Genomic DNA, 14952 nt, shown 5'->3' with positions numbered 1-14952 from the left:
CCGTTAGGATCCTCCTCTGTCTTCTGCAATGCCGAAAATTGGTCCAGCTAGGCCAGTGTTGTCTACTCCGACTTTGCAGCAGCTCTCTGGGGGAGAAGTGTGGTGCTCGTCCATTGCTATGTGATCTTTTTATTTGGAAAAGCCACGGAGATGGTCCCTCCTGTGCCATGTAGGTCATTTCCCTAAAAGATGGACATAGGCAGGTCTTAGGGGAGGTCAGACCTCAGATGTTTGAGAAATTCCTTTCTTTTCCTTTTAGAGCAGCATTTACCCAATTTGCTCACCTCACACAACTGACCTGGATTTAAATGCCACCTGTGGTCGATGTCCATACATTTTTGAACTTATAGTGTGATTCACCGTCAGCTCACAGGCCACGCCATTACCCAGAGAAAATGAGCTTGACCAAGTTTGAAAAAGTGTGTTTAAAAGGGGTACTTTGCAAAATGTGCTAGTCTCAGAACATTGCAGAAAGCACCCACTTCCGTAGACACCTCTACAACCTCTGGAGGGAGACTCTGTGTTTTTATTCCCTTCGCTCATCCCCTCACAGCCACCACAGAAAAAACATGTCAATGCACACTTTCCAGGGAGTTTCAAAGGCTGATCCAGAAAGAAGGGGAAAGATAAACAAACAGAAGACAGAGGTGAACGGTTGTCTCTGCTGCTCCAGCTGGCTCAACAGGGCATTGGATGTGCCGAATCCAGCCCATTTTGTCGGGTTTTTTAGCATCCTCCTCACCAGCCATGCAGGCCCAAATCACGCCGCAAATGCCACACCTTGTGTTGTTCTGCGTCGGTGAGGGCAGGGCACAGGTTCAGGGATGGACGACATGTGAGTTTGCTCCAACTGATGTCGGACTACAGCTGCCATCAGCCCTGGCCAGCATAGGCAGTGGCGAGCTGCGTCCACCCAGATAAGGAAGACTGTCACAGTGTGCCTCTCCCTGCTTTAGGGAAACCCCACCCCAGAACTGCCAGCCCGGTTCCTGAGATAGATGGCTCACTGTACCTATTGTAGCAGGAGTTGCAGGGCAATGATGCCTAAGGTAGCCAGTCCATCGCCAAAAGCCCAATTTTGTTTTGGATGCTTGGAAGACAGAAAATGGGTCGCCTCGCTTTTCCATCCATCCTTCTCCCAGGGAATGCAGATCCACCCTGGCTTAGTTGGAAAGGCAACCTTGCAGACAACGGGTGGCCGTGATTGGCCAGCCTTGTCATCACGGTCCCCTCCAATCATTCCTGCAGGACGCGCACTGAAATTCGCCAGCATCAGCTCCAGATGCTGTGTGTGATTGCATCACCAAGGCAGATGTTTGCCCAGTGACCGGCTGAGCATCGTCCCAGCCTCACCAGTGCTCTTCCCTTGGCACCCTTCGAACTCATCCCTCTGGCCCAAGACGTTGTCCCCATCTGCCATCTTGGACGGCTGCTCTGCAGTGACCCATCAGACTTCACAGCAATGGTCTTAGACAGTGCAGGCACTTGTCAAAATATTCCTGGACCATGGAAACCTGGTCTATGGTTCAGGACTGAATGACAGAAACCCCCCAGGAAGAGGAAAGGCAACCCCGACTAGCCGTAAGAAAAAAGAAATCCAAACTCTAGTGTAATAATTTAATTTGGCTGACGACCACAAAAATGTGAACGTTCTTGAGATCTTCAGGCTTTTTTCTTAGTATAAGGAAGCTGGAGGGTGGAGGGTATGAGCAGGGAAGAGTATGAGGGTGTTGGACTCCTGATGCTCACAGGACCAAACCCTAAAGATGAAATGAGGGAAAGGGGTTTGCTTGAAAGCTTGCAATCCATTCCAGATCTAATCGTGAATTCATAATACAGAAATCCACACTTGCCACAAAGGTGAGCATTATGAGTTATTATTCACATGTTACCTTTGTACCCCATTTTTCTCCCCCTTGCAAGAAACCAAGGGAGCCTGCAAGGTTCTTCTCCACTCCATTTTTATCATTGCAACAACAACCCTATAAGGTAGGGTAGGCTTAGAGGGAGTGACTGGCCCAAAGTCACCCAGTGAGCTTCATGGACAAGCAGGGCTTGAACCCGGATCTCCCAAGTCTCCAGCCCACTACTGGGACCACAACACCTCACTGAATGGACGTTTTAATCCACAGATTGACTCATTATGAAATCTGGTAGCATGGACAGTGTGGGCGTGCATAAGGTCAGACTAACTGATCTCTATGGTCCTGCCAAGCAAACTGCTCCAAGAACTTAAAGGACAAAGGGCTGAGGCTCTTCCTCCATCCCAGGAAGCAGCAGCGATGCCTGCACCACACTGGCTCACACCCAAAGTTCACACCTATTATTCCTTTCGGCCTCAGGAGTAATTTGCAGCTCCATTAGCATTGCGAGGCAGCCCCAGCAGCCCCTGCAATGTGTCCATTTGATAAGAGGAAAGTTCCACTGAATAATGAGCAGTAATTGGATTTCAGGGTTAACTAGCTCGCAGCAAAGAGGAGGCAGGGAAAAGGGAGAAAAAAGAAATGGAGAAGGAGGAAAAGTCATTGGCTATTTTGTTCTGGCTCATCAGACAATGGAGGTTTATCTCTTCTGAAAATAGCACTGACGAAGTAAAGTTATTAGCGACCACCCAAGCCTAGTGCTGTGTTTTCTCCGCCCGGTGCTGCATGTCACAGCAAGCACCTGTGTCCTTGCCCAGGCTTGCCTGAGGCCAGGGCCCACCTGGTGGTAACTCTGCCGAGACAAGAGGAACACGGGAGCCTCCCTTCCTCAGGATGCCAAGTCGCAGAGTCCCACTGGGGTTCCCCATGGCCCAGCCTTCACCAGCCTAGCATATTGGTTGGATGAAAGCTCTCAGAGTGAGAACTATATCCCAACACATATGGGGACAGCAGGCTGAGCTTGGCCCCACCCAATCCTGCAAGCTAAGCAGGGTTGGGGCTGGTCGGAAGCTGGATGGGTGACTTCATGCTGCGAGCTGCCCAGAAAGCGATGGCTGGTATACAGATGTAATGTCATGGTCATCATTATCATCCTCAATCATCATCATCACTGATCTGTAGGGTTGTACAAGGATGCATCAATATAGCATAGGGCAAGGAGGGGAGACGCTTTTGGACTCGGTGTGACAGAAGCCGGTTGGCGTTTCCCCATCGCTAACAAGAGGTTTGCTTGGAGGTGCCCTGATTTATGCCCCTGAACCTCTGCCATCCGGTGTGTCTGTCCATCCATTCACTCAGTCCCACATTTATTCACACACAAACACAGAGTTACCTGTCCTTTGCCTTTCCCCATCAAGGAACGCAGGTTGAGAGCCGAGTCCAGAGCTGGCATGGCTCCTTCCCCTCCATTCCCCAAACACAAAGTGCGGCAGGCAAAGACCCGTGATGTGAGTCCTGCAGGAACAGCAGCTCTGCAGATGTGCCTCAACAGAGATCATCTCTCCAATCTCTCCCATTTCTGAGGGGCTTTTGGCCATGTAGGAACACCTGGTGGACCAAAAATGGCCCTCGGTTCTGAGATTCACAGCAGTGATGCCGAAACTCAGACCGGTAGGAAGAAATGGCCCCACCTTGGATACCAGTGTTCCCCAACAGCCTGACCCCCTATTTATCTTCAATTCTGGAGCAGGTGGTAGTGATGCTGCGACATCTCCCAGTTGTCCTTTTGCCAAGCAGAGTCTCTTGGCCCTCCCCTACTTGCTGCAGGGCAAGAAAAAGTCCTTCTTACTTTAGGGAGTGAGGGTCCAGCAGGATCCGAGCAGCAGAAATGGCCCGATCTAAAGAATTCGGCAGGTACCAAGCCCAGAAACATATTTGCAAACAATGCTTTCTTTCCAAAAGGACAAAATGGATTCAGATCTGTTTGCTTGGCCAAACTTTTGCATCGGAAATTACACCCAGATGGAATCGTGAAAATTCACTGCCTCCTAATGGCACTAAATCACAGGGTTTCAGAGAGAACTGGCGTGTCAAAAGCGTGCTGCTGCTAACTGGCTGGCTGCTTTTTTTCTGTACTCCCCCCAGGAATCTTAGCTGGGGGAATGACTCTTCCTAAGTAGTTGGCCACCCGGAGCACAGCAAGATATAAAGGCACATGTTAGAACCAGACACTCCACATTCCCAAGCAGATGTGAAGGGGGAGTACACACCTAGTACTCAAAAGCTCTTTGCAAATTCACCACTGGCATTAAATCTGGGCTGGGGATCTTTTCCCCCAATGAATGGCCCCAGTGCATGGGGTAATCCTGGGGGGACGGACCCCCTGCGCACAAAGCTTGAGGCTGAGCCAAAAACTCCCCTTTCCTTTCTGATATCCCTTCTTTCTTTGGATCCAGAAAACTAGAGCTTTTGTTAAATCTATTCCATTTGAGTTTCCCAGATCGTCAGGCCTCTTTCATTCTGTTGTCCACTCACAGATGGAATCAGATGAATTACCTCATTAATTTATGCTGTTTTATTTCTTTGCTACCCAATAACTGAGGCCCTCTGGGTGGCTTTTAACCAGAATTCAATTCTAGTTGCATGAATGAGCGTTAGCACTAAGCCATGGTCATTAGAGCAACCCTTCCCTGCAGGCAAAGAGGAAAACCAATCCCAAAGTCCACAGAATCCACATGACTTGGAAAAACCCAGTCCGTTCCAGAATTGGTCACATGGGTTTCATAGAAATCTGAACTCATTTGAATCTGGTGCCAATTTCTCCAACATCTTGCCAATGGGGTGTCACAGGAAGGACAGTCTGCTCCTGCCAGGGGGCCAAATGATTCCTTGCAGAGGGCTTTTGGAATTAGGAGGAGAGCTGATGGTTGCCCATCCCATTAAAAAAAAAAAAAAATCTTAGAGGCCCGTGCAAGAGCAAAACCTACAACCCTCACTGTCTTCTTGCACGTTCAGGAGATGCAGTTTTTGAACCTTGCACCCAAGGTCACTGTTCCTACCACTGAGCAGAGCTGGCACTGGGGAAGGGGCCAAGTGCCATGGAATCAGTGTTCGCAGCAGAGGCAAAATTCTCTCCTGAAGCCCTTTATCATAGTGTCGCACTTTTTGCAGCCTGAGGGTCAAATTCCGTAGTGGAGCAGCTCTTGGAAACACACTAGAGGGCTGAGCAGGGCTGAAGATAAAAGGGTCTGGGCAAAAATATCAGGCTATAGGAGGCTCTTACTATCAAGAACTGCGTCTACCGTATTTTTCGCCTGACCATAAGACGCACCTAGTTTTTAGAGGAGGAAAACAAGAAAAAAAATATTCTGAATCAAATGGTTTACTAAACTATAATAGAATACAGTAATACCGTATTTCAACCTTGTAAAGTGAACAGCAGCCAACAGTGGCATTAAGAACCATCATCACTGTCATTAACAAAAGAGAGACTTTAAAGTTCGAGTACTCTTCTCGTTTTTGTTGAACCCATAGAACTCATCATCACTAGAGTCAGAATTTATGAAGCTCTGTTGCTCACAATCACTGACATCACTTTCTTAGTCAGTAGTGGAATTATTGAAGGAATCCACAATCTACACCAGTTATACAAGAGCTGGTGCAGACAATTCAATAACAAAGCTAAAAAAGCCAGTAATGTCCACACTGCCCTACTAGTAAACAATATTTATTTATTTTATTTATTTATTAAAACATTTCTATGCCGCCCCTTGCCAAGGCCTCGGGGCGGCTTACAACATCGACTACAAAATACATTAAAACAATGACAATTAAAATATATACAGTAAAATAAAATAAAATAAAATAAAATAAGCCGCCTGGCCGAATAAAATTCAATAATATTAACATTTAAAATGCTGCATAATAGAAAAAAACTTCTGACAAAAAATGAGATATTGTACGGTAAATCAAACACACAGCGGACTAAGTAGCCCTTGAAGAATAAACTTCATACACGAAGGTAATGCTGTTCAAATATCCACTGATCCTAAAAAAAATGTGTCTGATCAACTAACAGATAACTGATCCATGGAAAGCTTCCTGATAATCCCAGGCACATTCCCCATCACTTCCCCATGGGCTTCATTAAAAGACGGGTTGCCATTTGAAAACACACCCCGACCTGTGATTAACAGCTCTCACCTGCGCCGGAGGAGGGGGGCGGAGCAGGGCGCGCCGAGCGCGTGCCGGCCAGGTGTGGTGCAGCCGGGCCGGCAGCATGCCAGCTGTGGTCTTCCGGGCGGCACGGTGGTGGCAGCGGTGGGTCTTCCCGGGCGGTGGCGGTGAGCAGTCCGTCTCTCTGTGCAGATGGCGGATTAAAGCCCGCGGTTCCTCCTCTTCCACACCTCTCACCCTGAGTGGCACAGCTCTCACCTGCACCGGGGGGGGGGGGGGGGGGGAGGAGCTGCATGTGCCGAGCGCGTGCCGGCCAGGTGGTGCCATGTGGTGCAGGCGGCTGGCAGCGTCCTGGGCGTCGGGCACACACACTTTCGCTTTTTAAGATGCACAGACATTTCCCCTTACTTTTGAGGGGGGAAAAGTGCATCTTATAGAGCAAAAAATACAGTAATCTTTAGCATGTTGGGGTGGGAACTGTGCCCCCATAAGATGCTGGCATTTTTCCACTGCAACCTGCGTGAGCTTTAACAGCTGTTTGGGTGGCATTTTCCCGGTTGATTTTATGTTTGGGAGAGGTGTTTATTTTCCTTTTTCTGTTACTCTCCCTTGCCTACAGCATCCCAGACCATCCACACTTCCTGCTATGAAAAGGCCCCATGGCAGTTTTCCCATAACCACAATATTTTCCCTGGGCATTAATTGAATGATGGGACCCCGGGAAGGCTGCGGATCGCCAGAAATATGATGTACAATGAAAGATGGGGCACTCACACACGCCCCTCAGTCATAATTAAAGGAAGTGAATTCACCCCACATCCCACCCACTAAGATATCATCAAAAGTTCTCTCCTTTCGGGAACAGAAAAAAATCTGAAAGCAATTTATTTTCTGTCAAATTGGATGAGAATGGATGGGTTGGCGGAAGGTTCAGCCCAGCGTGAGTGCGGCAGGAGTCGTACTCTTAGCATCTCTAAGGGTGGGTGTCCAAGTCGGAGGGGTTGGGGGGTTGTGACCCACCCCGTCAGCTGTTCGAGTTCAGCAGGCAACCTCAGGATCCCTTCCGCAACACGGAGAGGGCAGAAGGGTTAAGTTGTGAGGGAGGGCTCGGCGCGGAAGATAGAGTCATTGCGGGGGGAGAAATGAAGCGGCGTTGGATGCTTCAGGAAGTAATTTGCCCTGGCACTTCCTTATAAGTGTGAATTGATTTTTGCTGTGCTGTGTCAGGCTGAATTATGAATGGGAGAAAGCAAGGGTGGATTTCCCAGAGGTGATGGTGTCATAATGAGTAAAGGGTATATGAGAGAGAGAGAGAGGGAGGGAGGGAGGGAGGGAGGGAGAGAGAGAGAGAGAGAGAGCTTTCCCAACACAAATTCCACTGTTGCTTTCTTTCTGCCACATGGCGATACGGGACTTAAATTAAGCTAGGGAACACCAGGATCCTTCCTGGACATCCCTGGAAAGAGTGAAAAATGTCCCTGAACATGGGCAGAGTGCATTCATCTCAACAGCAGGTAATGGGATTAGGACCGAAAAAAGCTTCCTTATTCCGTTCAGCCACCAGCCCTCCCTGTCATTGGCAGGGGCTCATAGCATCTTGCCCCTAACTCTGCTGGTCCACCTCAGTCCTCTGGGATCCTTATTCACTGAGATGTGGATTCCAATTACGTCAGTTCCACTTTGAAAACTAGAGCAAGCAACTGAGAATGAGGGTGCCCATGTTTCTGGTGTAACGGAGGACCGTTCCCTGTGAGAGAGACTGACAAATGGCAGCTTTCTGAAGATATTTGATCTGAAGATGTTCTGCAGCTGCGAAGCTGCCTGGTCCAGGTCGAGTCTAAGCAGAAGCAACCATAAGAAGCCAGGGGAGGAGAGGTCTGGCATCTGTGGACCGAAAGCTGCACCTGGACGATGGCAGAGCAGGCCAGATAATATGCAAAGCCTTCTGAGGAAATTTCCCCACATGATGTTTTGCACAGATGTATGAGGGCACAGAAAACAAGAGGAACCTGAGCACTGGTTCAGCTAATCCTGAATAGATTTGCCAGGTGTTTCCTCGCCCTTGCATTCACATTCAGAGCTTGGAATGGTGCGCGCTTATTTAAATTTATTTGTTTATTAAAAATGTTTATATTCCATTCCCTCGGCACATTGCTCTCAGCATGGTTTACGGATAACTAAACATTAAAACAGCATAACAATAACCAAAAACATATACAAGGATACGAGCAAAACAAACTAAACACATTTTGCAAGGGAAAATATAACTCTGAAGCAATCTTAGGAAGTGCTTGGATTTGCTGGTCACAGTCTTCCCAATTCTGCTGAGAAGTATTGTGTTTTTATTTAAATGACGGATCTATTTCTAAATTTGCATGTCCTTTGCAGCAGCGTGTCCTTTCGCCCTCTTTTTAGCAATTGTTAACTGGCCAGCCTATTCCAAACACCCCAGTCTAGCAAGGCATTTAAAGAAGGGGGATTTTTGAAACAAAAATTACTTATGGGTTAGTAATTCTTTGACTCGATTCACACACACGTTTATCCCTGCAGCATCAACTCGCAATTGGTGTGCATGACTGGACAATCGTGCCTAGGCTGCAACACCACAAACAAGACTTCCAGGCATCTCCATCACAGTGCTTTTCAACAGAGATGGTTCCTACCTGTGCAGGTGAGTCATCAGTGACATGCGTGCATTTGTGAACTGATCTGCAGTTGGTTTGTTCACTGGCTTTTAGGGCAGAATCTCCCAAAGCAGAGCAGGACAACATCAAAAATCACGAATGTAATGAGACAAGTGCAGATCAAAGAACAATATTCACAAAACTGTCTCCAACAGACCCCTAATTCAATTCTGGGCCAAGGTAAGCCGGGATCACCCGAGTGATGGAGAATGGTGAATACATCGGAGGCTGAAATGTCCCGTCACTGTTTCAGAACGCACAGAATGCTCAGAGATCTGGCATTTCTAATGCCAGGTTTGTACCCCTCCTGTATTCTTTTGCATAGAGACTGACTTGCATCTCCCACATAGAATGAATTCCGCTGGTGCTGCCAATCCTCAGCTATCGAGTGCTATACAACGAAACGAACTCACAACAGCCTTCCAAGGGACATGCAAGGGTGCCCTCTAGTGCAGTCAGGCCAAGGTGGGCGAAGGTGGTCCTCCAAGAGATTTAGATCGAAACCACGCAGGACTTTAAGGAGCAATGCGAGCACTTTAAGCTGAGCTCGGTGCCATTTGGCTCTGCGAGATCCAAGCACAGAGCTCCTGCCTGCATCCAAGCAGTTACCGTTTGGACCATCGGAAGGTTTCCAGGCATCTTCAGAAACAGCTCCATGCAGAGCTGCACCATGGGATGCGAAGTGGAAGTGAATATGTGTCTGTCATTGCCTTTTAGGGATGCTTTTAAAAATGCCAGACATTAAGAATGAATGACTAACATGGCCTGGAAAAGTGGATGGGGAGAGAAACGTGTTTTTCCCATCTCCTGCCTGGCAACGCAGCTAGGCTGGTTTTGTCTGCTGGCTGGCATCCTTCATACCCAGCAAGGACAAGGCATGAGGAATTCTGTAAGGGTGTAGACAGATGTCAAAGCTAAGTGGCCAATTGAGTCTTGGCATTCCTTCAGAAAGGCTGGAAGACAGTGGAATAAGAGGCTCTCGTGCGGCATTCTCTATTCTGGTGGTTGGGGGAAGCCTTGAGGTATATAGAAACATAGGAACAGAGTGAGCCAGAAGGGGTCTCCTGGGTCATCTAGTCTGACTCCAAGCTCCAGCCAGCTCCACTCATGACATGCCTACCATGTGCATGTCCAGCCTGTCCTTGAACACCCTCACTGATGGGGCTTCCACCACCTCCCATGGAAGCCCAGTCCATGCCCCAGGGGTCCTAACCACCAGGAAGGACTTCCTGGCATCCACCCTAAATCTTGGCTTCCTGAGCTTTGCTCCATTGGAACGCATTCTGCCCTCCTCTGCAGGGGAAAACAGGTCCCGACCCACCTCTGCGTGGCACCCCCTCACGTACCTGCATGTCACTAACAGGTCCCCTCTGCTCCTCTTTTCAAGAGGGCTTTTCTGAACAGCTCTCCAAATATGGGCCAGACACCCTGCATTCTTCAGTCTGATTTCAAGTCCCCTCTCCCAGCCCTATTCAGGGGGCTTCCTAGAGTTCCCCAACCCTTCCTGGTACCTCATCGGGTAGAGAGGAAGACAGCAGAGGTGTCAGAAGGAAAGTGTGAGAGAGTTTGTGGCCCTGAATGAGCCAAAGGAGGAGAACTGAGCTCACAGGAGCTCGAACCCCGCCAAGCAGCTCCTCCCCACCCCTCCCCAACCGCCATCCCGTGCTTGACACCAGCATTCCTTGTGCGCCAGAAGGCCTGCCAACCCAGAAATGCTCTGCACATGCACAGGTTTGCATTTTCCAGTCAGTGGGACCAACGGAGCCTGCTTCTTCGTCCTCATCCCTTGCCGCTCTCCAGGGGTGAGTCCCCTCCGGGGGGCAGGGCCTTCACCCAAGCCCCTGGCCTCGCTGCAGCAGGCTCTTCAGCCACAGGCTGCCACCTCCCCGCCGCACCAGCTCCCCGCAAGTCAAGCCTGACGATTCACTTTCCCCCTGCAAGCATCTGACTGCATCTGTCATCCGCTGTTCAGGCGCTGTCCAAACACTTCATACTCACTGGGATGGCAACCTGAAGAAGCTGCTTTGCTTAATGTAGGATGGCACAAAATTTACTTTCCGTCTCCTTTTCACCCAAGCAACTCGAACACATGCCTCGCACCACTGGGCAGGGGAGATGCTACCGGTGAGAGAGCTGCTCGTCAGCCTGAAAAGGGATGGGAAGGGATTGGGCATGCTGGCTGGGGGTGATGGGAGTTGACACCCGAGACATCTGGAAGCCACCAGACTGAGGAATATCAGATTGCAAGCTTTATGTATGTGCACTTATTTCCCCTGTGCATGAACATCTGGGTGTGTTTTCATCAATTTCTTCCCAAAGACAGGCATCAGTTGTTACAGCTTTGGAATGGGTGCAACTCTTCACCCACTGATTCAAATGTTAAACTCATTTGATGCACATTTGTCAAAAGTATGCATGCTGCCCAGTACATTTTGGGGACCACAAATCAAAGATGTACAGACGTGTACTACAGAGTGTGTCTGATTCAGTTGCCCGGAAGGTTCAAAGTGCAGACTGTATAAATCTTGAGAAATTTGTTTTAGTTCATTTTTGGTCATCTATCACTAGCTGCAAGCTTTACATCAAAGGGTAAATAAGGATCGGGGTCTTTCCTTAACGATTTGCCACACAGGGGGAGGGGGAGGGAGGGCTTACAGCAAAATGGGTTCCTCTGAGCATGAAGCATTAGCGAAAGCTTAATCTCAGAACATCAAGGCACAAAGCATGGGATAAACAAACAGATTTTAAAGCTTAGCAATGAAATAATTTAATTTTAAAAAGCACTCCTTGTCTTCCGTATTAATTTAGCCAGCGTTGAATTTAATATTTCACTTATTGAAGCAGCTTTATCCTTCTTCCAGTAACCTTATCTTTTAAAAAGAGGGAATCTGACATTTAGCTCTGCTGTGCCGTAATGCCGTCTCCACAAACCCATGTGTGCTGGAGCTTTTGGAGTCTAGCTCCCATCAGCCAAAGCTAGCAAGCTAAATGCCGGAGATGCTGGAGTTGCAGGGCACCAAACGGAAGAAGGCTGTTTTATGCGGTCATGTAATAGTCAGAAGGAGAGGCAGTAGTGACTTCTGCACTAACGGTGCCACCAAAACTTTGCTGACAAATCAGAAACGGCGCACAGGAACGGTCCCAAGCGGACAGGATGCACTTCAGGTGGTACCATGAGGGGGTGTCTGAGAGCCTCAGATGAAGGAAGGAATTGGCATTGCCACAAGAATTTTAAAACTGGCTTGAGTTTTCACATTGGCACCATCCATCAGACCGATTCCAAGTTCTAGGATTTAACAAAAGCTGCAAAGAGAGAGATTTCCACAATGAAGTGCATCACACAATATTTCTAACACTCTTGAGGCCTGGTTTGGAATAGGGTGTCTATTTTCGCTGACTGATGTACAGCAAAAATGGAAAAACCAGATAAGAAAGATGTTTAGCAACTGAGGATTGTGTTGATGTGTGTGCCAAGCATGTCCTGAGTGCATATGGAGAAAGACAGAGGAGCGTTTTTGGCTGTTCTACTGAGCTTCCATGACAAGGGTGGCTAGAGGCCTGGATGAGGGTCCATACCGGCACTTCACGGAGGGCCTTGCATGGTGGAGGAGGTCGGTAGTGGGGAGGACGTGTCCAAGTGCTAAGCATGTGTCCCTGCCAGACATGGGCTGGTGGAATTGTAGCTTAATCCCACGGGATGAGCGGCTTGTTTCTCATTTTTCCAACCTTAACTGTTGGTTAATTGCAAACTTTGTGAATTTCCTCATGCCTAAATTTGACCCAGCTTGAATGCAGCGATACTCACACACATGCATGCACAGAGAGTGCGTGAAAACTTTACCAGGAAGTGTGTATTATTGTGCACGTTTCTCCTAACACACACACTGTTGCCTAATGCATACCTGTGCAGCAAGCAACTTTCCTAATATGATGTTAGAAGTCTTTTTTTTGTTCAGCTGTTCAGTCACGTTTGGCTATAAGTGATCCTATGGGCCGAATCTTGCCACACTCTCCGATCCTGAACTATCCTCCAGCCCACCTCCTCTTTGATGGAGTCTAACGACCTCGTTCTTCAGCAACCAGGTTTCCTCTTGCCCCCGAGCATTCCAAGCATTCTATCTTTATTCCCCTCTAATGCATCCACACTTGTACACATACTTACCCAACACAACACAACTGGGGACTGTTGTTGCCAGTTCAGGGAAGTGCAAAACCTGGACACTCACACACAGCCGTTCAAAAAGATGAAATGAGAGGAGCTTATATTAAAATGAAAGCGGTACTCCCCTTTTTCCTCCCCTTTACCCTGAACGAAAGATGAAGTTCTGCTTTGAAGTTTGCAGATGAAGATAGGTTTGGGGGGAGTTCTGGATTGTCCCCTAATGCAGCTGCGTCCTCCCTTGTGTTTCAGGTGGGGAGAAACCCCACTCCAAAGCAACTGACGTAATGCAGTGAGTACGTAAGTACTGAGTAAGGGATGTGGAATTCCTGCAGGAAGCTGGACCCCTCACACAGTACCCCGTCTCCTAGCTCTGCCATGAAGTACCCACTGAATATCCCTGCCTATCAGCAGGGCCTTGCTTCTGAGTTCTCCTGGGGGGCTTTTGAGCCACCTGCTTGGTGGCTCGTCCAGGGACTCCCCCCGGCTCTCCTTGTCAGGTGTGGGGCTGCAGCTGACTGTCCTTCTGGGAGAGCCGCCTTGCATCCCAGCCGCCATTAATAAAAGTGCTAATCACTGTAACATATCACCTAGGAGGACAGAGAGGGAAGGGAGGCCTATAAAGTTACCCAGCGGTAACAACAACAATCCTGATTGACAAGCAAAGGACAAAGGGAGGCAATGTGGACCAGGCATTAGGAGTCGGGCTGAAGCCGTCAGTGCCTCTTGGGCCTCGCTTAATCTCATCCCACTTTGGAGCATGAAATCGCCTTCCGAGCGCCTCCCACCTCCTTGGCCGATGCACAGAGCAAAGGCAGAGGCAGCCATCTCGGTGCTAAGCTGCGTGGAACCGTGTCGCTCCATCTCCATGGCAAAATGGAATTCCAGGTGTCCCTGGGCCTCAGCCAGCAGGTATTTCAGCATCACTTACTTGGCTCCCGTCTCATCACATCCACTTGCCTCCTCTTCCAGGGAAACACTTCTCTGCTTATGCATATGACCTCCGGTGTCCTAGAAAAGACGAACACCTTCCTTTATACCAAAGCCCCATGCTGATGTGAACACATGGATAAGAGAAGCTCAGGAGAGAGGCTGGAGAGCTGCACAGAACTTACTTCCAGGGTGGAAGTTACTGCCAGTGAGACCCACATTGGGTGGTCACTCCCCCACTCAAAAAGAGAGGGAGGGAGGGAGGGAATCCTTCCCTCTGATAACCCCTCAAAAGAGAAGACTGGAATGCAAGCCATATGATCATGCCAGATTCACCGAGTCCTTCCTAAATGGTATTCTGGTGGGCTCTGGAAGACCCTCCTGTTGCAGAATGCCTGTTCCAGCCTGCCCCCCACAGGAGGCAGAGTCGGGCAGCCACGAGGAGCCTTGCGAGTCCATTGCAAGGTCAACCACGACCAGTTGCATCGACCATGACAAGCACTCAGCCTGCCTGCATAGAACGTATTTTCTCTCTTATTTCTCTTTCTCCTCTGACCCCCTAAACATGCTGTCTTATTCCAAACAAAATGAGCTTTAACTTAAATTGTGGTGTTCAAGCTCCCACACCACAACCCTAAACACACCCACACAAACACTCCAAATGGATTTTGGGGTTGTGAAATGCCTGGCATGTTCAACTGTGCTTGTGGCACCCCAAGAACTGTGTTTTCAGCAAAGTATTAGAAAGGGATCACATGCTATCGGGGTAACGCTTTAAGCAAGACTTTCCTATTAGTAAAAAGGAGCTGTTTTTCCTAGACCTGTTAGGAAAACGTTTCAATAAATGCTCCTCAGGTTAACGTTTGCCATTAGAACCCCATGCCTTGTGCCAACCTGCTGAACGCAGAAGCTTGTTTGAAATGGGGCTTGGACTTTCCTGGCCCTTCCAGCCCCATGGAAGGACTGGATCTCTGTTTTCCGTCCTCTCCCCAGCCTGCTTTTTGTTTTGTTTTTGCTGCCCTCCACACATCCTGGACAGAGCTGAACGAGATTGTCTTCCACTTCAGTTTTATTCGCACTGAGATGGCCTGTGATGCTCCCCCACCCCATAAACCTCCTGGAATACTCTCACATCATCCAA

The sequence above is a fragment of the Varanus komodoensis genome, unplaced genomic scaffold (genome assembly GCF_004798865.1).
Source record: "Varanus komodoensis strain SLA01 unplaced genomic scaffold, ASM479886v1 scaffold67, whole genome shotgun sequence".
Classification (NCBI taxonomy): domain Eukaryota; kingdom Metazoa; phylum Chordata; class Lepidosauria; order Squamata; family Varanidae; genus Varanus; species Varanus komodoensis.
The sequence above is the reverse complement of the archived record's forward strand: the minus strand, read 5'-3'. Positions refer to the sequence as shown.